This window comes from Hemiscyllium ocellatum, chromosome 43 (assembly GCF_020745735.1).
Source record: "Hemiscyllium ocellatum isolate sHemOce1 chromosome 43, sHemOce1.pat.X.cur, whole genome shotgun sequence".
In the NCBI taxonomy this organism is placed as follows: Eukaryota; Metazoa; Chordata; class Chondrichthyes; order Orectolobiformes; family Hemiscylliidae; genus Hemiscyllium; species Hemiscyllium ocellatum.
This window is the reverse complement of record NC_083443.1, coordinates 25,503,453-25,527,737: the sequence shown is the minus strand read 5'-3', so window position 1 is coordinate 25,527,737 and position 24,285 is coordinate 25,503,453. Positions and strand designations below refer to the sequence as shown.

The 24,285-nt window shown below is 42.3% G+C and overlaps 1 long non-coding RNA gene across 1 annotated transcript in view; it reads left to right on the top strand.

Moving 5' to 3' along the window:
- Positions 1-24,285, top strand: part of LOC132835051 (uncharacterized) — a 48,397-nt gene that overhangs the window by 8,017 nt on the left and 16,095 nt on the right. The window lies entirely within an intron of this gene.

Below are 24,285 nucleotides of genomic sequence, written 5' to 3'. Positions count from 1 at the left end.
AGTATGGGGATGAAACATCTGAAAACGATCCTTCCAGCTCAGGAAGCAAACTTACATCCAGAACTTCAACCTGAGCTACAAATCTTCTCAAAATTACCTGGTACAAACCCTTATGGATATTCGCTATAGCATACTTCTGGGAATTCTCATCTGACTAGAATTGCAGATACACATGGCTCATGCCCAAATTCATGAAGGATTGTTCATAACCCCCCACAAAGGTGAACTGACCCATTAGGCTTCACAATCAGTTTGACTGCCCATTTGGCAAAATGGACTGATTTGAAGATTCCTTTGCTTTCCATCCTCCTGTTTTCTGCCCCTAGTTTTGCATGTAAGGCAAATGACACTGGATTTGACTTTCAGAATCGTGGAGCTACTTACTTGTCAACATGCAAGGTGGTCTTGACACCTTTGGTGGCCCCTAGACCTTCCTAAAAAAAATCTTCAGGTTTTTAATTAGGACTTCATGTAGGTGGCCATTTTCTAATTGCAAAATGTTAAGCCAATCAAGGTGAATCTTTCTCAACCAATTTTGCCTCTTCAGTCTTGGGCATGAGGTTTTTACTACAATCAGTGGTAATTGAGCCAGTTGCTTCTTGTCCAAGACCAGAACCAACATTGCACCCTTAATCTGTAAAGGTTCCTTGGTACAGGTTCTCAGTCTAACCAAGGTCTTGCGCAAACTGAAGGGTTGGAATCCAGAATGAATTTTGTTAAAGACTGGATCTGCCATCACTGATACCAATGTTGCTCTATCAACTTAATTATCACTGGGTGACCATTTAACCAGATGTTTATATTTATTGGTTCTGATTTGGATGTTGGATGCAACTTAACTATTCCAGGCCAAATTCAGATGGGCTTTCCAGGATGTGCAGTCTGCTGGATATTGGCCTATGATTCTCCTACTCAGTTCAGGCCTGGTGGGACTGTTTTACTGATATGAGTCTGCATGCTGGCATTAACAACAATGGCTTGCTGACCTGGATCCTGAAGAAAATTTAACCATTTGGCTGAGGCTTGGTTTTGCTGTTGGCTAACCTAGAATCCCTCCGTTCAGGATGTGTCCTGAGTGAGACTATGCAATTGCCTTCATTCAAGTGGAGTCCCCTTAACTCATTTGGCTTGACAAGGGTGCCACTTCTATCAGCATACTCTGTAACACATGCTCCACTTGCTACATTTTCTCATGACAACGTCAATTGTAGTACCTGTTTGAAGTCCAGTTGGGCTTCAGCTAATAGGAGCTTTTGCATAGTTACATCATTAATCTCACGTACCAAACGGTGTCTCAGCATCTCACTAAGTATTCAACCAAAATCGCATGCCTCTGCCAGTCATCTTAACCCTAATCAAAAATCCTGACACTGATTCCCTAGTTCTTGAACTGCCAAGCATCCGATAGCATCTTAGAATTAAAGGAGACTTGGGGTCATAATATGTGTGATTTAAATCTTTCAACTCTTGAAAGGTTTTAATACCAGGTGCCTCAGGAAACATTCAGCTCCTAATCTCAAAAGGTGTGGATCCACAAACTGTCAGGAGAATTTCTCATTGCTTGTCATTTGCCCAGAAAAAACTAATGCTGCCTTTCCATGTGCAGGGCCCAGTCTTCAACTGCAGGATCAAGCAAGTCAAGCTTCCCAAATAATGGGATGATATCAGACATGCTTACCCACAACTCAAAGGCAACCATTGTGAGTGAATTTCTTTAGGAGCATAGTGCTTTTTCCCCCAAAGGCTAGTATCCCATCACCAAGTCATCCTCATACATCGGTGACTTCCTCGGAGCCAGCTCTCATCGAGAGTAGAATCTCTGGCACTCTTGTTTATATCTGTTCACCAGGACTCTGTGGACCAGTTAACTGCCTCAATCAGGGAACTCCTATTCCATTATTCAAGAGGGCACTGACACCAGGTGATTCCTTGCGAGCTCCCTACAGCAGATCTAACTCCAACATTTTTATGACTATTCTACACTTTTAAACTTCTAAATCTGTAAAAATTACTAATTTTTTTTGTCAATATGATCTTGCCTAGCACGCGCCTTATGTGATGTAACCTGTACGCCTCAATCTGTTCAAGTTATTTTTTTCAGCCTATAATGCTCACTAAAAACTTTTCACTGTACTTCGGTACATGTGACAATAAATCCATCATTCAAATTGAAGTCCACCGAGCTGACCCCATTCAAATCACTGCACTTACCAATCAAAACCTATATCTATATCAAATATACTCAATGACTTCACCTCCACAGTCCTCTGTTGCAATGAGTTCTACAGATTAACCACCCTCTGGCTGAATAAATTCCTCTTCATTCAGTTCTAAAGGGTCATCCTTCACTTTGAGGCTGTGCCCTTGAATCCCATCCTCTCCTACTAGTGGAAGCATCTGCACATTTACTCTATGCAGGCCTTTCAGTATTCTGTAAGTTTCAATGAGACCCTCCCAATCCACCTAAACTCCATTGAGTACAAACCTAGAGTTTTCAACTGCTCCTCTTATGACAGGCTCTTCATCTCCAGGATCATTCTTGTCAACCTCCTTTTGGATCCTCCCAACACCAGTCTGTCTAAAATTCCTCACAGTATTCTTAATGCGGTCTAACCAGAACCTTATACGGGGAAATTGACATTTTGGGCAAAAGCCCTTCATCAGGAAGGGCTATTCCTGATGAAGGGCTTTTGCCCAAAATGTCGATTTTCTTCTCCTCGGATGCTGCCTGACCTGATGTGTTTTTCCAGCCCCATTCTAATGTAGACTCTGATCTCCAGCATCTGCAGTCTTCACTTTCAACCGGAACCTTATACAGCCTCAGCAATGCCAACATTGCATTTGCCTTCCTAAATGCCAGCTGAACCTGCTAACCTTAAGAGAATCCTGAACTAGGATGCTCAAGTCCTTTTGTGCTTCTGATTTCTGAATCTTTTCCTCATTCAGAAAGCAGTCTACATCCCTTCTTCCTACCAAAGTGCATTACTTTGCACTTTCCCACATGGTATTTCATATGCCACTTGTTTGTGCACTTCCCTGCTTCCTCAACACTATCTATCCCTCCATCTGCAAACTTTGCAAAAATGCCCTCAGTTCTTCCTTCCAGATCAGTAATGCATAATGTGAATAGTTGTGGTCCCAACACTGACCCTTTTGGAACTTTACTAGTCACTGGTGCCAACATGAAAAAAACTTCTTTATCCCAACTCCCTACCTTTGGCATGTTATTTAATCCTCTATCCATGCTAGTACCTTGCCCCTAGGACCATGAACTCTTATTTAACAGTCTCGTGGCACCTTCTCAGAGACCTTCTGGAAATCCAAATAGATCAACTCTGGTTCCATGCTGTACATCTCTGAGTCTATGACCAGTGGCTGTCTTTTGTCTAACTTGCTTGTTACCTTCTCAATATTTTGATCCCAAGATGCTCCTTCTTGTTGTTTGCATTAACTTGTATCACCAACTGAAACATTGACTGCACAGAAGTTGTTTCGCCCAACCAGTTCATGCTGCTCTTTGTCCTTCAGTTCAGCATCCTCCCATCTTATCCAACTCTTTCTTCAAAACTATTCTCCATAATTGATCTATCTAACTTCCTCTTGTCTGAATCTTGATTATTTCCTTCAAATGCTGACTGTTTGGCAGCAAGTTCCATGTTTTCCCCACTCAAGATAACCACCTTGGAATGTTTCTTCCTTGTTGCATGGTTTAACCTCTGTACTCTGAAATATCTGCTTAAATTTTTGGCACTGCATTTCTACTGACCTTTCTTTTAAATCTGATTTCACATTTCATTTTAGCAGGTTTTGCTTTCATTTCCTCATAGTTCCCTTGCTTAAATTTTTGGAAAGTAGTCTCAGACCCACTTTGCTGACTCTTGAGATCTTATGGTGCTCTGACATAAGGACATACCCCACTGAGATGATTAATCTTCTTGCATTGCACAATAGCAGGTTTAGTATAATCTCCTCTCTTGTCACCTCTAGAATGTGCTATTCTATGAAATGATACCGAAACTATTCTATGAACTAGGTTAATGGGCAAAAAAGTGGCAGATTGAGTTCATCGTAAGCATGAGGTTATCCATTTTGGCCAAAGAAAGGATAGATCAGAACTTTCTAAATGGTACAAAGTTAAATACAGTGGATATCCAAAGAGACTTGGGATTTCCTGGACACAGATCTTTAAAATTAGAAGAACAGGTGCAGAGAATAACCAAGAAGTTTAATGGAATGTTAGTTTTCACACCTAGAAACTGCAGTATAAGGACACAGAAATTATGCTGCAGCTTTAAAAATCCCTGGTTCAACCCTACTTGGAGTGCTTTGAGCAGATCTGAGCACCTCACCTTGGAAAGATGTATATTGGCCTTGGGAGCACAACATAAGTTTGCAAGAATAATACAGGGTTACTTGGACTTCAAGGATTAAGTGATGAGAGATCACCTTTAGCCTGTTTTCTCTAGAATGTAGAAGGTTAAGGGGTGATCTGATCAAAGTCTTCAAGATATTAACAGGAAAAGATAATGGACATAAAGATAAACTATTACCACTTGTTAAAGCATTCTAGAATTAAGTTACATAATATAAAAGTTATGATCAGACCATTCAGGAGAGAAGATTAGGAAGCACTTCTACACATAAAGTGATTGAGGTTGTGAACTCTTGTCTACAATTGACAGTTGATGCTGGATCACTTGTTAATTTTAAGTCTGAGATAAATACATTGTTGTTAAGCAAAGCTACTAAGGGATATGGGCCAAAGTAAAATTAATTAGACCACAGATCAGCTGTGATATCATTGAATGGTGGAATAGGGTTGAGCTGAATGAGTCAAGAATGTGGTGCTGGAAAAGCACAGCAGGACAGACAGCATCCGAGGAGGAGGAGAATCGACGTTTCGGGCAAAAGCCCTTCATCAGCTGAATGGTCTACTTCTGCTCCTACGCGTATCCCATGTTTGTACTCTTTTTGCTGTATCCCTTTTTACTGCAGTCTGCTTATCAATTCTGTTCTGACTGTGGGCCAAAAGTGAACACAAACTGTGCTGACTGACAGGACAAAGTGAACACAGATTGCAGAGAAAATAGAACTAACTACAATGACTGCAGGAACAGAGAAACTGTGCTGCCTGTGGGTATAGAGAAAGGAGTTGTGAATGACTGGATTTTTGTACAGAGAGGCAGTATGGACTTAATGGACTGTATGGCCTTTTTATTGTTCCTGCAATGATTCTGACTCTTTGATTCCACAGTGCATTTATCTCAGAAAAATTAAGGTTTTGATTAAACTATGCTGTGAACAGTTCTGACATCCACACCTTCAGAAGTATATATTGGTTTCAAAGGTAGTGGAGAAAATAATTGAGAGGATGCTACTTGGAATCCAAGGATTAATTTTTAAAAATTTATTCATTTATGGAGTGTGCATAATGCTGTTGGGCCAGCATTTATCCACACATATATAATTGCCCTTCAGAAGGTGATGGTAAACTATCTTCTTGAATTACTGTAGTCTATTTTGTGTAGGTACAATGCTATTAAGAAGGAAAGTTTAGGATTTTCACCCAGTGAAAGGCAAGGCATAACGAATATATTTCCAAGACAGGATGGTGAGTGTTTTGGAGGGGAAGTTGCAGTTGAATTTCTTATGCCCTTGTCCTTTTCGCAGTTCATGGCTGTTGATTTGGAATGTGCTGTCTAAGGATTCTTGGTGAATTTCTGCAGTGCATCTGAAAGATGGTATAAACTGCTGCTCCTAAGTATCCGTGCTTGAAGGAGTGAATGTTTTGTGGAATTTGTATCAGTTGAGCAGGCTGCTTTGTCCTGGATGATTTTTCGAGTGCTGTTGGAGCTGCACTCAACCAAGCAAGACTGCTTGATTGGATCAAGCTACAGCTGTATATTTATTGAAGCTGTAAAGATCTCCTGCAGTTGGACAAAGACTGCTTGACCTGTCTGAAGAGTTTCAAATTGTGTTGAACTTGTGCAATCATTGGTGAACATCTCTACTTCTGACTTTATGGTCGAGGGAAGGGCAATGATGAAAATGGGTTAGCCTAGAACACTACCCTGAGCTTTGTTAGAAATATTGCCATGAAAAATACACGTGTTAACAATGACTGACAATTAGCTGCCAGGCTTTGTTTAAATTTTGAACTAGGTAAGTTGAGAAATGTACTAGCAAACAACTGTTACTTGTTTTAAGTTTGTTTTGTTTTGCTTGATTTTAAGGTGAAACCAGCTTGCTGCAAATAACAGGGCCCTGTATATTCACAGGGTTTAGTTGCTGACATCAACATATTTATGTGCATTGTTTGGGGTAATACAGTCAGAGAAGGGGAAGAGATCGAATTGGGAATAATAGGGGATTTGTGGGGGAGGGGAATTGGGGGGAACATCAGGAGCACCTGGGAAATGGGGTAGAGAGTTTGGTTGGGGGGGGAGGGCAGAAAGAACTGGGGCAATGTGGGTGTGACAAGGAGGGTCCAGAGGGTGGGTGATGAGCACAAGAGGGCCTGCGGGCTCCTAGATTCTCTTCACTTCTGACTTAGGAATTCCCTACCAAACACCATTGTATGTCCAGCATCCCCCTCCCCACCACTGAAACTCATTTCCAAATCATGTGTGCTTCCCTGCGCATCCACAATAATACATTAGTGCAAGATATCTTTCAATCTCAGTGCTTGAGACTGTGCATTGTCCATGAGTATGCATGCATGGTTGCCTGCAGTTGGTGTCAGCAAACACTGCCTTGTTGATTTGAACATACAAAAGTGCACCTCACTGAACCAATTGATCATTCTAAATTGGTTTTCAGTGCCATTCTTTCCATGCTCAGCCTTCAACAAAATGTGCAGTTTTTCAGCCATAGTTTGAGGATGAGAATTTTAAAACGGAGACTTGCTAACCAAAATAGTTTAGCTTAATGAGCACAAAACTGAAGAGTGAATGGGATTTAAAGTGTGGACACAAGTACCATTTTAGGTGACCTTCGGTTTACAAAGTGTTTAACTTGAGAGACCAGCTACAATTATGTTCATTCAGTCAGGTCTTGATGTCGCAAAAGTATAGATGATAGTTTTAGTAGCAGATTAGCTGAGGTGCTGGAGTCCATGATAGGTGAGCATAGACAGTCTTTATGATAAGTAATAGGAAACTTATCCTTAAATTGGTTTAGTGAAAGGTCAGTGGTTAGAGATCAGTTCTGTAGAGAACATCCAGGTTCAAATCCTGCCATGGCAGATACTGGAGTTTTAATTTTTGAGTATAGAGGTTGGGATGTCATGTTGAGTTTGAACTGGATATTGGCAAGGCCTTGTACTGTGTATAGTTCTGGTTGCCTGCTACAGGAAAGAAATAATTAAATTGGAGAGGGTTCAGGATGTTGCTGGGACTGAAGGATTTGAGTTATAAAGATAGGCTGGGACTTTTTTCTCTGGAGCATCAGAGATTAAGGGATGACTTTCATAGAGGCTTATAAAATCAAGAGGGGCATAGATAAGGTGAATAGCAAGGGTCTTTTCCACAGGGTGGTGAAGTTCAAAGCTAGGGTGGCATATTAAGGGGAGTGGGAACGATTCAAAAAGGACGCAGGGCAAACATTTTGTTTTACACAGGCTCACATTTGGAATGAACTACCAGAGGCAGTGGTGGATGTGGGTATAGTTACAATGTTTTAAAAGACACTTGGATACGTATGTGAATAGGAGAGGTATGGAGAGATATGGGCCAAACGAAGGCAAGTAGGACTGGTTTGGTTTGAGAACATGGTTGGTGTAAACAAGTCTATGCTGCATGATGCCATGACTCTAAATTTGGAATTAATAGTCGAATGATGACCTTAAAACCATTGCAGATTGTTTGTTTGTTTTAAAATTTAAAAATCCATCATGTTTACGAATGTTCTTTACAGAAGGTAAATCTCGTGCTTACCTGGTCTGGCCTCCATGTATGTGACTGCAAGCCCACCATAATGTGGTTGACTCTGGGCAATTAGGGATGGGCAATAAATGCTGGCTTGGCTAGCAATGCCTACATCCCATAAATTTTTTTTTTAAAAAAAGCTTGCTGCTCTTTTTAATATTTAGTTGGAAGATTTCTGAACTTACAATGAATGTTAGAGAAGCATTCTGGCACCTTAGTCATTGGAGGGATTGAGAGAGCTGATGGTGAAATAGAGCTGGATGTGTCAGTCTACTTGTGGAAACATTCTTGTTTTTCATTTATCATAAAAATAACACTGTTATTGCCACTGTTTCATAGACCCATGTGGCAATTTGCGCCTGCAGCTTTGCAGATCTTTGCTTTCCAAATCTTGGCTTTATTAAAGAACAGCATATATAAGTAGTGAAGTTGAGAAACCTTCACAAAGCAGGTAACCCTCAGCTTGATTATGATGTTTAATTCTGGGCATCATACTATAGGGTGGGTCCTAAGGCTTGTAAAAATGAAGCCCTGATATTTGACTTCAGTTAGTGTGAAGAGACTGGTGAAGCTGTTGTTCTCAGAGCAGAGAAGGCTAAGAGAAGATTTGATAGCAGTTCAAAAATATGAATGTTTTTGATAAAGCAAGCAAGAAAAAGTTGCTTTGAGTAACAAAAGAATTGGTAATTAGAGGACATTGATTCAAGGTAATTGGCAAAAATAACTTTTTTAAGCTGAGTCCTTATTTGGAATGTGATGTTTGAAGGCATGGTGGAAGCAGATTATATAACTTTCAAAAGGGAATTCAATAAGCACCTAAAGCTATATATTTAATAAAAAAACTTTTGAGAAAGAGCAGGGGCCATGGGATTAACTGGGTATCCACCAAAGAGCCAGCATGGACATAATGGGGTGAATAGGTCCCAGTTCACTTCGCAACAATACTGGGAGTGGATACGCAACATAGATTGTGGTTCCAGAATATGGCTCACCACCTTCACAAGGCCAATTCAGTATGGGCAAATGCTAGCCAGTAAGATTTTCATCTTCCATCGCTTGAAATATTAAGAAAAAAAGCAAAGCTGTTTGCTTCATAGTTAGACAGTATGGAAACAGACCCTTCAGTCTAATCAGTCCACGGTGATCATGTTCCCAAACTAAACTAGTCCCACCTGTGTTTGACCCATATTTTCCAAACATTTCTTATTCGTGAACTTATCCAAATGTCTTTTAAAGTCATAAAATGTACCTGCATCCACTACTTTCTCTAGCAGTTCATTCTACAATCAAACCACTCTGCTATGTAAAACATTAAAAAAATTACATTTTCTCCTCTCACCCTAAAAAAATGCTAGTTTTGAACCTGCCCCAACTTAGGGAAAAGATCCTGTCATTGATTTTATCTATACCCCTCATGATTTTATGAATCTCGATAAGGTCAATCTGTATGGGTGCATGAATAGGAAGGGTTTGGAGGGATATGGGCCCAGTGCAAGCAAATGGGTCTGGATAAATTTACGATATCTGGTTGGATTGAAGGGTCAGTTTCCATGCTGTACATCTCTTATGTCTCCATGACACCCCTCAACCTCCTGCACTCCAGAGGAAAAAGTCCCAGCCCTACTGTCTATTTTTTGGATTTCAAACCCTTCATTCCTGGCAACAGTTCTGGTAAATCTAGTTTAATAATGTCTTTTCTAAAACAAGGTGACCAGAACTGCACACAGTACTTCAAAAGAAGCCTCACCAGTGTCCTGTACAACCTCAATATGACCTCCCAACTCTCATACTCAATGGCCTGAGCAATGAAAGCAAGCATGCTAAATGCCTTCCTAGCCACCCTGTCTACCTGTAACACAGTCAGAAGTCACATGACACTAGGTTATAATCTTACCACTTTATTTAATCTCACAAGCTTTTGGAATGCTGCTCCTTCATCAGTTGAAGAGGAGGAAAGCACGTGCACTTCCTGATGAAGGTGCAGCGCTTTGAAAGCTTTTGATTTTAAATAAACCTGTTGGACAATAATCTGGTGTCGTGTGACTTCTGATTTTGTCCACCCCAGTTCAATACTAGTGTCTCCACATCATTCCTGTGACACAAATTGCAAAGAATTATGCATTTGAGTCCTTTGGATTCTCTGTTCTACAACACGATCCAGGGTGCTGCCATTAATTGAAGAAGTCCTATACTTGTTTGTGTTAGCAAAATGCATTATCTCATTTATCCAAATTAAACTCTATCTGCCATTCCTCAACCCATTAATCCAATTGGACAAAATAGAGTCATAGAGATGTACAGCACGGAAACAGACCCTTTGGTCCAACTCGTCCATGCCGACCAGATATCCCAACCCAATCTAGTTCCACCTGCTAGCACCCGCCCCATATCCCTCCAAACCCTTCCTATTCATATACCTATTCATAAGCCTTTTAAATGTTGCAATTGTACTAGCCTCCACCACTTCCTCTGGCAACCCATTCCACACACGCACCAACCTCTGCAATAAAAAGTAGCCCTTAAGTCTCTTTTATATCTTTCCCCCCTCCCCCTAAACCTATGCCCTCTAGTTCTGGACTCCCCCACCGCAGGGAAAAGACCTTGTCTATTTACCCTATCCATACTCCTCATGATTTTACAAATCTCTATAAGGACATCCCTCAGCCTCCGATGCTCCAGGGAAAACAAGCCTAGCCGATTTAATATCTCTGTCTAGCTCAAATCCTCCAACCCTAGTAACATCCTTGTAAATCTTTTCTGAACCCTATCAAATTTCACAACATTCTTCTGATAAGAGGGAGACCAGAATTGAATGCAATATTCCAAAAGTGGCCAAACCAATTTTCTGTACAGCCGCAACATGGCCTCCCAACTCCTGTACTCAGTACTCTGACCAATAAAGGAAAGCATACCAAACGCCTTCTTCACCATCCTATCTGTGGCTCTATTTTCAAGGAGCTATGAACCTGCACACCACGGTCTCTTTGTTTAGCAATACTCCCGAGGACCTTAGCATTAAGTGTATAAGTCCTGCTAAGATTTGCTTTCCTATAATGCACCTCGCATTTATCAAAATTAAACTCCATCTGCCACACCTCAGCCCATTGGCTCATCTGATCAAGATCCCATTGTAATCTGAGGTAGCCTTCTTCGCTGCCCACTACACCTCCAATTTTGGTGTCATCTGCGAACTTACTAACTTACCTGTTATGCTCACATCCAAATCATTAATGAAATGATGAGAAGTAGTGGACCCAGCACCGATCCTTGTGGCACTCCACTGATCACAGGCCTCCAATCCGAAAAGCAACCCTCCACGACCACCCTTTGTCTTCTACCTTTGAGCCAGTTCTGTATTCAAATAGCTAGTTCTCCCTGTATTCCATGAGATGTAACCAGTCTCCCATGGGGAACCTTGTCAAACGTCTTACTGACGTACATGTAGATCACGTCCACCGCTCTGCCCTCATCAATCCTCTTTGTTACTTCTTCAAAAAAACTCAATCAAATTTGTGAGAAATGGTTTCCCACGCACAAAGCTATGTTGACTATCCCTAATTAGTCCTTGCCTTTCCAAGTATATGTACATCATGTCCCTTAGGATTCCCTCCAACAATTTGCCTACCACCGACATCAGGCTCACTGGTCTATATTTCCCTGGCTTGGCCTTATCACCTTTCTTAAACAGAGGCACCACGTTAGCCAGCCTCCAGTCTTCCGGCACCTCACCTGTGGCTACATATATCTCAGAAAAAGGCCCAACAATCACTTCCCTAGCTTCCCACAGAGTTCCAAGGTACACCCGATCAGGTCCTGGAGATGTAGCCACTTTTATGCGTTTCAAGACATCCAGCACTTCCTCCTCTGTAATATGGACATTTTTCAAGATGTCACCATCTATTTCAGTACACTCTATATCTTCCATGTCCTTTTCCACAGTAAACACTGATGCAAAAAACTTGTTTTGTATTGCCCCCCCCCATCTCCTGCAGCTCCACACAAAGGTCACCTTGCTGATCTTTGAGGGCCCTATTCTCTCCCTAGTTACCATTTAGTCCTTCATATATTTGTAAAAACCCTTTGGATTCTCCTTAATTCTATTTGCCAAAGCAATCTCACATGCATTTTTTGCCCTCCTGATTTCCCTCTTAAGTATACTCCTACTCCCTTTAGACTCCTCTAAGGATTCACTCAACCAATCCTGTCTATACCTGACATATGCTGCCTTCTTTTTCTTAGCCAAACCCTCAATTTCTTTAGTCATCCAACATTCCCTATATCTACCAGCCTTTCCTTTCATCCTAATAGGAATATACTTTCTCTGGATTCTTGTTATCTCATTTGGAAGCCTCCCATTTTCCAGCCATCCATTTGCCTGCGAACATCTGCCCCCAATCAGCTTTTGATAGTTCTTGTCCAATACCATCAAAATTGGCCTTTCTCCAATTTAGAACTTCAACTTTTAGATCTGGTCTATCCTTTTCGATCACTATTTTAAAACTAATAGAATTATGGTCGCTGGCCCCAAAGTGCTCTCCCACTGACACCTGCCATGCCTTATTTCCCAAGAGTAGGTCAAGTTTTGTACCTTCTCTCATAGATACATCCACATACTGAATCAGAAAATTTTCTTGTACACACTTAACAAATTCCTCTCCATCTAAATCCTTAAGACTATGGCAGTCCTTTATCAAAAACGCCACTCCCCTTACTCTGTTGCCTCTATTTCTGTCCTTCCTGTAGCATTTGTATTCTGGAACATTAAGCTGCCAGTCCTGTCCATCCCTGAGCCATGTTTCTGTAATTGCTATGATACCTCAGTCCCATGTTCCTAACCATGCCCTGGGTTTATCTGCCTTCCCTGTTAGGCCTCTTGCATTGAAATAAATGCAGTTTAATTTATCAGTCCTACCTTTTTCTCTGCTTTGTCCCTGCCTGCCTTACTGTTTGGCTCGCTTCTTTTCTCAACTGTACCAGTTTCAGATTGATCTCCTTCCTCACTATCTCCCTGGGTCCCCCACCCCATCTTACTAGTTTAAATCCTCACGAGCAGCTCTAGCAAATCTCTCTGCCAGTATATTATTCCACTTCCAATTTAGGTGAAATCCGTCCTTCTCGTACAGGTCACTTCTACCCCAAAAGAGATTCCAATCTCCAAAAATGTGAATCCTTCTCCCATACCCCAGCATCTCAGCAACGCATTTATCTCCTCTATCCTCCTATTCCTACCCTCATTAACTCGCTGCACTGGGAGTAATCCAGATATTACGACTCTCGAGGACCTCCTTTTTTAAATTTCTGTCTAACTGTCTATATTCTCCCTTCAGTATCTTAACCTTTTCCCTTCCTATGTCGTTGGTTCCAATGTGTACAATGATCTCCTGCTGGTCCCTCTTCCCCTTGAGAACATTCTGCACTCTCTCTGAGACATCCTTGATCCTGGCACCAGGGAAGTAACACACCATTTTGATTTTTTGCTGCTGGCCACAGAAACGTCTGTCTGTGCCTCAGACGAGAGAGTCCCCTAACACCATCGATCTCTTGGAACCCGACATACCCCTCATTGCATTATGACCAGTCTCGATACCAGAAACTTGGCAGTTCATGCTACATTCCCCTGAGAATTCATCACCACCTACATTTTCCAAAACAGCATACTTGTTTGAAATGGGGATAGCTACAGAAGACTCTTGCACTACCTGCCAAACTCTCTTACCTTTCCTGGAGTTAACCCATCTCTGTGACTGTATCTGCAATTTTTGTCCCTTCCTATAACTGCCATCATCACACCCCCTTGCTCTTGTAAATTCCTCATTGCCTCTAACTTGTTGCTCCAACCATTCCATTCAATCTGATAGGAGTCACAACCAACAGCATCTATTGCAGATATAATTCTCAGTAACACGTAAACTCTCCCTAAACTCCCACATCCGATAAGCAGAGCTACTGTCCACGACATCACCAATTTTGATGTCATCTGCAAACGTATTAACCATGCCTCCTATACTCTCAACCAAATCATTTATGTAAATGACAAACAAAAGTAGACCCAGTACCAATCCCTGTGGCCACAGCTCTCCAGTTCAAAAAACAACCCTCCACGACCACCCTCTGTCTCCTACCTTAAAGCCATTTTGTATCCAATTGGCAAGCTCACTCTGAATCCCATATGATCTCACTGTTCTAATTGGTCTACCATCTGGAACCTTGTGAAAGGCTTGACAGACGTCCAAGTAGACTATCTATTCTGCCCTCCTCAATCTTTCTGGTTACTTAATTAAAAATAAACTCAATCAAGTTTGTGAGGCACTACCTTCTTTGCAACAAACCACGCTGACTATCCCTATCCAATCCTTGCCTCTCCAAATATATGTAAATCCTATCTTTAAGAATCTCCTCTAACAACTTACCCACCACAAACTTCAGACTCTCAGGTCTATACTTTATTTGAAGTTAGCGGTAGAGCAGAGTCAGGGAAAAAAGGTTGCTAGGTTGGAATGAACAAAAGGAAAGCCTGAAGTATTGAAATGATTTCATGACAAATGAAAAGATTCTATGAGTTTGATAGGGATGCTACTTGTGGAATGAAGATCAAAACATAGGAGATGTGAATGGATACAGCAAAACCAATGTCATCTTTTAATATTCTCAGTCAATGTCAACTCAACAACAACATATGGCGTCTCTTAATAAAATATCCCAAGGTATTGCACAGGACTATTATAAAACCATGTATGGCTCCAAGCAACATCAGGAGATATTGAGTAAGATGGCCAAAGTTGTAGGTTTTAAGCAGTATAGTAAAGTGGAAGAAAACCAAGGTAGAGATGTGAATGTATGGAAGGTATTTCAGAACATCACACCTAGTGCACTGATATTCAATTGTTTAAAATTGGGGATGAACAAGAGGGTAAAATTAGAGAAGCATAGATATTATGGGTGATATGAGGGATATTGTGATATGAGGCTGAAGGAGATTAATAACATGGAGAGAAACAAGGTTATGGTGCGATTGACGATAATGATAAGAATTTTAAATTACTGACAAATCTCGACTTCGCAAACATATTGCGAAAAACACAATTGCAAAGGAAAAGTTAACGCACACTCACGATCTAGTGGGAGAGTTGGGACAGTTGAGAAAAGAAGTGAGCCATACAGTAAAGCAGGCAGGGACAAAGCAGAGAAAAATGCTTCAACTTTTTCACCGACATCCAAAAGCAAGTTTTTTTTTCTTGGGTTTAGACAAACCAATCTCTTGGTCTCATTGTCTGTCTTGCTGTGATTTTTATCCTCTGCTGCCCAACAGGAGCCATCGCATCATAATGTTACATGGTCAGAGGTAAGGCTGCCAATGAAGACAGGAAGATAACAACAAGCCACCTCTGAGAGCCTTAAACTATGTTTAAGACAGAGGTACTGAGAAGATACAGAGAATGTGGAATGTTATCTGCTGCCAGAAATGTGAGTGACATGACTAAAGGTCAACAGGAGCAGGCTTTGTGTTAGTCCCACATTCAACTGCTGCTTTTGATGAAATGGATATTCGAGTAAAACAAATGTTCCTATCTCACTTTATATTTCAAATGCTATTTTTAAGACTTAAATTTACTTAGTTAGCAGAGTTCTTGAAGTATAAGGGTTGAAGAGTTGGGTTGTGCAATCTGGGCTTAATTCAGGCTAGATACAGTGGCTCAATGGCTCTTTGGTGGCTTCCTTTCTAGTAAGGCTTAAATTATAAATGTTAGTTGACATCAAACTCTATCAGCGTTCATTCTATTAATTTCCCTCCCGTGATGTATGATAATGATTTGGAATGTATTTCTTGAAAGGCTGATGGAAGTTAATGCAATCTTCCAAATGGAATTGGTTAAATAATTGAAGGGAAGCATACAGACCACTGGGAAAAGAGGTGAAAGCAATAAATTGGATAGCACGGTAGGCTAAATGACTCCCTTCTATGTTGACATTCTGTATTTAGGGAATATGAATCCTTCTTTTAACACTTGTGGAATAACAGGTAGGATTTTAAAAAATTCTAATGTTTTTTCTGCTGCAATATTGTATTTTTAATATTAAATAAACTTGGAAAAATGTTAATAAATGAGCTATGTTGTTTTATGTTTGTACGAAAACCAGCAACTCATGGCATTTCTGTCAACTCTCGATGTTTGAGTTCGTCTAATGATTTGGGATGATTCGGTCTATATGAGGAATTTTATTGCCTTCTGATCATAATGTCAGGTTCAGTGAATTCTGATCATAATCACTGCCTATTATCTCAGGCTAGGAGTCAGGTTAGAGTTTGGATGAGCTAAAACATATTATTGTTGGCAATCACTTGCTAACAAATATGATTGTCTACCAAGGAAATTCTGTCACTAGTCATGGATTCTGTGAGTCCTTATGTGGCTGATGAACCTGATCCTATAGCTGCATCTCTGTCCAACATTTGGTGGGTATTTCTGGGAGGTGGGATTAGTATTTCCTTTTACCAATAGGTGTGCTTGAAGAATTGAGACTCTTCATACAGGAGGTTCCGCCAAGTCAGTCTCTTCTGAATGAAGGCCTCCCATGATTGACATCTACGTTGTAATTGTTATGCACCAGACCAGACCCCCTCAAAATATTTCAAGAAGGTAAGTTAGACCCTAACTTTTTCTTATTTTAAAGGTAGGTGTGAAGTGGGTGTTCCAGATGTGAAACAACCCGTCAAATCACCCGACGTTAAACAATTTATTAAACACTAGTTAAAATACAAATAAAAGAAAGAAGAATTTAGAATACTTTAACTATTGGAAAACTTAAGAGTCGAAAAGGGTGGCACTGGAAAAGCCCACAGGTCAGGCAGCATCTGAGGAGCAGGAGACTCAACATTTCGGACATTAACTCTTTGAGCTTATGTTTGAAACATCAACTTTCCTACTCTACAGATGCTGCCTGACGTATGCTTTTCCAGCATCAGCCTTTTTGACTCTGGCTCTCCAGCATCTGCAGTCCTGGTTATTGGAAAACTTAATCGAGTAATAGATGGAGTATCTTTTACTAATTAACTGTTCGAATATAGTAACAGCTCATAAACACCTTTTGGCAAGACACAGATTCTTACATGCCACTCAACATCAAGAGAGATCTCAGAGAAAGCCACAGTTAACAATTAATTACTGAAACTTGCAACCCTTCTGGGATCCAAATAGCTTCCAACTGCTACAGCTAAAAATACTAGAAAGGGAACTGGACACTCCCCTTTCAGTGTTGCAAAGGCTTAAAAAAATCTAAAGGCCTCTTAATCTACCGACTTAAGCTGAATCCTATGGCTATTTCACCTCTGCCTTTACAACTTCTCTTCGAAAAAACCCAAGACAAAATAACCTTTTTAAAGTGACAGCATTGTCACATATTTCTTAAGGGAAACCTTCAGTTAATCCTTGAAATGCTTCATTTGTTCCTATTTTGCTTACGTGCCTTCCTTGAAGTCGTTGAAGGTGATGTGCTTTGGCAATCAGAATTCAAAGATTCTAAACATGTGGCTGGCCCAGTGGAGTTGGTTTCGGATGGTGGTCTCAATGCTGCTGCTATTAGTTGCTTCAAGGACACTGATGTTAGTGTGCCTACCCTTCCAGGTGAGAATCTGTCTTGTGTTGATAGTATTTCTCAAGTTACTTTAGGTGGCGACTATTTGTAGTCCACGTTTTGGAGCCATACAGAAAAGTGCACATCCGCCCTTGAACCCCATCCCTCCAATCGCCACCAGGACAGAACTCCACTGGTTCTCACCTTCCACCCCACCAACCTCCGGATACATCGTATCATCCTCTGTCATTTCTGCCACCTCCAAACAGACCCCACCACCAGGGATATATTTCCCTACCCATCCCTATCAGCATTCCGGAGAGACCATTCCCTCTGCGACTCCCTTGTCAGGTCCACACCCCCCACCAACCCAACCTCCACTCCCAGCACCTTCCCCTGCAACCGCAAGAAGTGCAAAACTTGTGCCCACACCTCCCCCTTCACCCTCCTCCAAGGTCCCATTGGACCCTTCCATATCTGTCGCAAATTCACCTGCACCTCCACACACATCATTTACTGTATCCGCTGCACCCGATGTGGTCTCCTCTACATTGGGGAGACAGACCGCCTACTTGCAGAATGTTTCAGGGAACACCTCTGGGACACCCGCACCAACCAACCCAACTGAACACTTTAACTCCCCCTCCCACTCCGCCAAGGACATGCAGGTCTTTGGCCTCCTCCATCGCCAGACCCTGGCCACACAATGCCTGGAGGAAGAGCGCCTCATCTTCCACCTAGGAACCCTCCAACCACACCAATGTGTCTCATTATCTTCAGTGAGGATTGTTACTGATATCTTGTCATGGAGAAGACTGTGGATGTAGATTTCTCCAGCTTTCTCATTTCCCCTCCCCCCACCTTTTCTCAGTCCCATCCCCCGGATTCAGCACCGCCCTCTTGACCTGCAATCTTCTTCCCGACCTCTCTGCCCCCACCCCCTCTCCGGCCTATCACCCTCACCCTCACCTCCTTCCACCTATCGTATTCCCAGTGTCCCCCCCCACCTTTTATCTCAGCTCGCTTGGCACACCAGCCTCATTCCTGAAGAAGGGCTTATGCTCCTGCTCCTAGGATGCTGCCGGGCCTGCTGCGCTTTTCCTGCACCACACTTTTCAACTCTGATTGCCTGATTTGCAAGGCTCTTGGTGACAGCACAAATGGTCACAAAGACTCTGATCCTTAGCAATCTGAAAGTACGCTTGCAGATGGGATGGGATATTGAATCTCTGCATGATGTCAGTCTTAAATGAAAGGTGGTTCCCCAGGCAGGGGAAATATTCCATATTCGGGGGGATTTCTCCTTTGTACTTAATTGAAGGATGGAGTGCAAATTGGACAGGGTAGATTGGGAAAAGTCTTGAGGCTGAGACCAATTCTTTTGACATTGTTTTGTGCAGATGTTAAGAGAGAGCAGTAATGACGTTATCTGTATACTGAAGTTCCCAAGCATCATTGGTGTCATTTTCTTCTGAGGTTTCAACCAGTAGAGGTTGATAAGTTTTCCCATCCATCCTCTAGACAATTTCCACACCACTGGGAAGTTTGCTCTTGACAAGATGAAGGGTAGTAGCAATGGAGAATTGGGTAGGGACGATGACATTTTCCTGCTTGACTCCTGTCTTAACCTTTAAGGATTGTGTCTCATTACCTTCAGTGAGGATTGTTACTGACATCTTGTCATGGAGAAGACTGAGGATGTTGATAAATTTCTCTGGATACCTGGCCTTAGCATTTCCTGATTGACTGAATCAAAAGCCTTGATCAGATAGATAAAGTCCATATGGAGTGGTTGGTTGTTGTTATTCCTGGCATTCTCTTGGAGTTGCCAATCATGCCTATAGTTCCACTGTTTGGTTAGAAGCCACACTGGCTTTCATTTCTTAGGAGAAGGTATCTACCAGGATTCTGGCAATTATCTTCTTGGTGATGGAGAGAAGGGTTTGGTCCATTCTTTCAGTAAAAGTTAATATTTAGCTAAACTCTGCTCCGTTAAGTTTGAAAATCTCTTCTGGAATCCTGTGCACTCCTGTGGCTTTTCCATTCTTCATTTGTTTATTGGCTGCTTCATCTTTTGTTACACTAGGTTGGAGTCCAAGGTAACTTTTGATATGGAGTTGGGGGATTTTACTATGATTGCATCCTGGTTTAGGGGTTCTTTGAAGTGTTCCCTCCATCAGAGGCTGATGTTTTCTGTCCTTACTCTGCACTATTTTGAGTCGAATAATGTTGGGTCTGTATATTCCCTTGGCATTGAAGAAACCCTGGGTATCGTGCTTGGTGGCAGAAGTTTCAATCCATTTTTTGTTTAATGATTTCCCCAATTCTTCTTCGTAACTCATGACTTTTCTGCTTGAGTCCTCTTCTGTGTCTTGCCATTGATGGGGTTTTGCCAGGCATGAGGAACTTTCCTATTCTGTCCATGATTTGGATGATGTAGTCATTCTCATTGAACCAGTCTTGCTGTTTCCTGGTCTTAAAGTTATAGTATCTTCCCACGTAAGTTGATGGCTCTTTCTAGATTTCTTTCACTCCATTAAAATGAACTATTTGAAGATTTTGGTGAAGATGTTGAAAGGTTGCTACTCTGCTTGGCTTTTGAAGTCACTAGCATTGAGATCTTTTTTCCTGAACCATTTCTTTGTCTTCAACTGCACCTGATGACATTTGATGAATATAAAGGAGCAGATGTGCTAGTGGTCTGTCCAGCAGTTAACTGTCCCACTCATTGCTGATAAGGGTGGGGAGGGGAATATATCCCTGGTGGTGCGGTCTGTTTGGAGGTGGCGGAAATGACGAAGGATGATACGATGTATCCGGAGATTGGTGGGGTGGAAGGTGAGGACCAGTGGAGTTCTGTCCTGGTGGCGATTGGAGGGGGGGGGGTTCAAGGGCGGAGGTGCGGGAAGTGGAAGACATGCGGTGGAGAGCATCGTCGACCACGTCGGAGGGGAAATTGCGGTCTTTGAAGAAGGAGGCCATTTGGGTTGTTCGGTAGTGGAATTGGTCCTCCTAGGAGCAGATGCGGCGGAAGCGAAGGAATTGGGAATATAGGATGGGGTTTTTACAGGGGGCAGGGTGGGAGGAGGTGTAATCTAGGTAGCTGTGGGAGTCGGTCGGTTTGTAGTAAATTTAGGTAGTAATCTGCCTTCCTGTTCTTGCCACCAATGTGGATAACCGCACATTTATCCACATTAAACAGCATGTGCCATGCATCCGTCCACTCACCTAGCCTGTCCAGGTCACCCTGTATTCTCCTAACTTCGTCCTCACATTTCACCCTGCCACCCAGCTTTATGTCATCAGCAAATTTGCTAATATTACTTTTAATACCTTCATCTATATCATTAATGTACATTGTAAAAAGCTGCAGGCCCAGCACTGATCCCTGTGGCACACCACTGGTCATCGCCTGCCATTCCAAAAGGGAGCCATTTATCACTACTCTTTGTTTCCTGTCAGCCAACCAATTTTCAATCCATGTCAGTATTTTGTCCCTAATTTTGCCCTAATTTTGCTCACTAACCTCTTTTGTGGGACTTTATCAAATGATTTCTGAAAGTCCAGGTATACTACATCCACTGGATCTCCCTTGTCCATCTTCAGAGTGACAGCCTCAAAAAATTCCAGAAGATTAGTCAAGCATGATTTCCCCTTCATAAATCCATGCTGACTCTGACCTATCCTGTTACTGCTATCCAGATTTGTCATTATTTCGTCCTTTATAATTGACTCCAGCATTTTTCCCACCACTGAGGTCAGACTAACTGGTCTATAATCCTCTATTTTCTCTCTCCCTCCTTTCTTAAAAAGTGGGACAACATTAGCCACCCTCCAATCCGCAGGAACTGATCCTGAATCTATAGAATATTGGAAAATGATCACCAATGCATCCACGATTTCGAGAGCCACCTCCTTCAGTACCCTGGGATGAGACCATCAGGTCCCGGAGACTTATCAGTCTTCAGACCTAACAGTTTCTCCAACACCATTTCCTGCCTAATATAAATTCCCTTCAGTTCAGGTCCTTCAGCCACTTTTACATCTGGAAGATTGCTCGTGTCTTTCCCAGTGAAGGTGGATCTAAAGTACCAATTCAACTCTTTTGCTATTTCTTTGTTACCCGTAATAAATTCACCCGTTTCTGTCTTCAAGGGCCCAATTTTAGTCTTAACCATTTTTTTACTTTTGACATACCTAAAAAAGCCTTTGCTATCTTCCTTTATATTTTGGACCAGTTTACCTTCGTACTTTATTTTTTCTTTGCGTATTTCCTTTTTAGTTATCCTCTGTTGTTCTTTAAAAGCTTCCCAGTCCTCCGATTTTCCACTCATCTTTGCTATGTTATATTTTTACCCTTTTGTCTTTATATGGTCCTTAACTTTCCTCATCAGCCACGGCCACCCCTGCCTTTTTGGAATGAACTGATCCTGCATCTTCTGCATTATACCCAGAAATACCTGCCATTGTTGTTCCACTGCCATCCCTGCTAGGGTATTGCACCATTGAACTTTGGTCAGCTCCTCCCTCATAGCTCCATAGTTCCCCTTATTCAACTGAAATATTGTCACTTCCGATTCTACCCTCTCCCTTTCAAACTGCAGATTAAAGCTTCTTGTATTGTGGTCACTACCTCCTAATGGCTCCTTTACTTCAAGGTGCCTGATCAAATCCGGTTCGTTGCACAACACCAGATCCAGAATTGCTTTCTCCCTGGTAAGGTCCAGTACAAGCTGTTCTAAGAATCCATCTCGGAGGCACTCCACAAACTCCCTTTCTTGGGGTCCAGTACCATCCTGATTCTCCCAGCTTACCTGTTGAAATTCCCCATAACAACTGTAGTAATATCTTTGCGACAGGCCAATTTCAGTTCCTTAAACAACTTACACTACATCCATGCTACTATTTGGGGCCTGTAAATAACTCCCATTAGGTCTTTCTACCCTTAGAATTCTGACTCTACATCCCCTGATTCTAGGTCCCCCCCCACCCCCTCACAAGCGCCTGAATATCATTCCTTACCAACAGGGCCATCCACCCTCTCTGCCAGTCAGTCTGTCCTTACGATAGCATGTATAGCCTTGAATATTTATGTCCCAGGCCCTGTCCACTTGAAGGCCATGTCTCAGTTATCTCCACAACATCATAACTGCCAATTTCCAAATGAGCCTCAAGCTCATCCATCTTATTTCTAATGCTTCGTGCATTCATATATAATATTTTTAAATTTGTTACTCCCCTCACCCTTCCTATTCCACTTGACCTCACGGCATGATCCTTTTTTGAGTTTTCTGCTCCATTGATTCCGTTGTCTTTCTTGACTTCTCTTGTTCTAACTTTCCCTTTAACTTCCTTCTTAAACTTCCAGTTTGTCCTTCCCCCCCCCCCCCCACCCCCCGCTATTTAGTTTAAACGCAACTGTATTGCAGTGGCAAACCTACCTGCCAGAATGCTGGTCCCCCAGCTATTAAGGTGCAACCTGTACCTCTTGTATAATTTATCCTTACCGCTAAACATACCGCAGTGATCCAAGAATTTAAATCCTTGCTTCCTGCACCAGTTCCCCAGCCACATATTCAAGTCCATTATCTCCCTGTTCCTGTCCTCTCCAGCCTGTGGAACTAGAAGCAAATTGGAGCTAACCACCCTGGATGTCCTGTTTTTCAGCCGTCTTCCGAGTTCTCCGAAGTCTCGCTGTAGAATGTCCCTCCTCTTCTTCCCGATGTCATTTGTGCCGACATGCACCACCACATCCGGGTCTTCACCTTCGCCCTTGAGGATTTCCTGCACTCTGTCTGTGATGTCCTTAATCCTGGCACCAGAAAGGCAACACACCATCCTCAAATCCCGCCTGTTGCTGCAGAAACCCCTTTCAGTCCCTCTCACTATGGAGTCCCCTATTACCAAGGCTCTGTGTGATGTCTGACTCCTCAGCTCTGCCTCCATGCTAATTTCTGATTGCCAGACCTGACCGCCTCTCAGACTGGCAGTGACGTCTGTCTCTATGGTTTTCAAGAGATTCAACCTATTCCTGACAGGTACTTCCCCCGGAGTCTCTTGCACTTGTCTCATCTCTGCTTTCCTCATCGTCTTCTCCCTTCTACTCTCTTCTGGTATGCTCAGTGTAATAACCTCGCTGAAGGTCCTGTCCAGAAAGATCTCGTTCTCTCGGATGAGCCTGAGGTCACCTAGTTCTTTCTTCAAAGCTGCAATATGCTCTGTCAGAAGCTGAACGTGTACACGCTTTCCACAGTTATACGAGCCAGCTACACCAGAGTCCTTGACCTCTGACATCATGCACACAGTACACTGAATCAGCTTGGCAGTCATGTCTTCACTCTCTTCAACTGTGGCATAATCACTTCTCTCAACTTCTTTGTCGAAGACTCCTGAGCCAAAGACTTGCTCTTTTCTCAACAGAAACTTTCCTCAACCCCCGTGCTTTGTTGCAAGTCTGTGGACTTTTAATTTAGGTTAGAGGAGGCCCTACTGTGTAGGACCTAGGACGTAGAACACATCTACTTAAATAACACTCACCCACCTTCCCAACAGCCTCTGCGCTCCGACTTCACTTCCACCCAGCTCCCGCCGCCCTCAGCTGCAAAAAAGACTGCTGGCTTCGAGGTAAGTACTTAAATAACACTCACCCACCTTCCCAACAGCCTCTGTACTCCGATTGCACTTCCGCCCAGCTCCTGCCGTGCTCTGCTGCAAAAAATGTTGGTGAAGTTGATGAACTGTTCCGGTGCAGTCATTGACTGGCACTGTCTGTTTCCTATCACTAGGC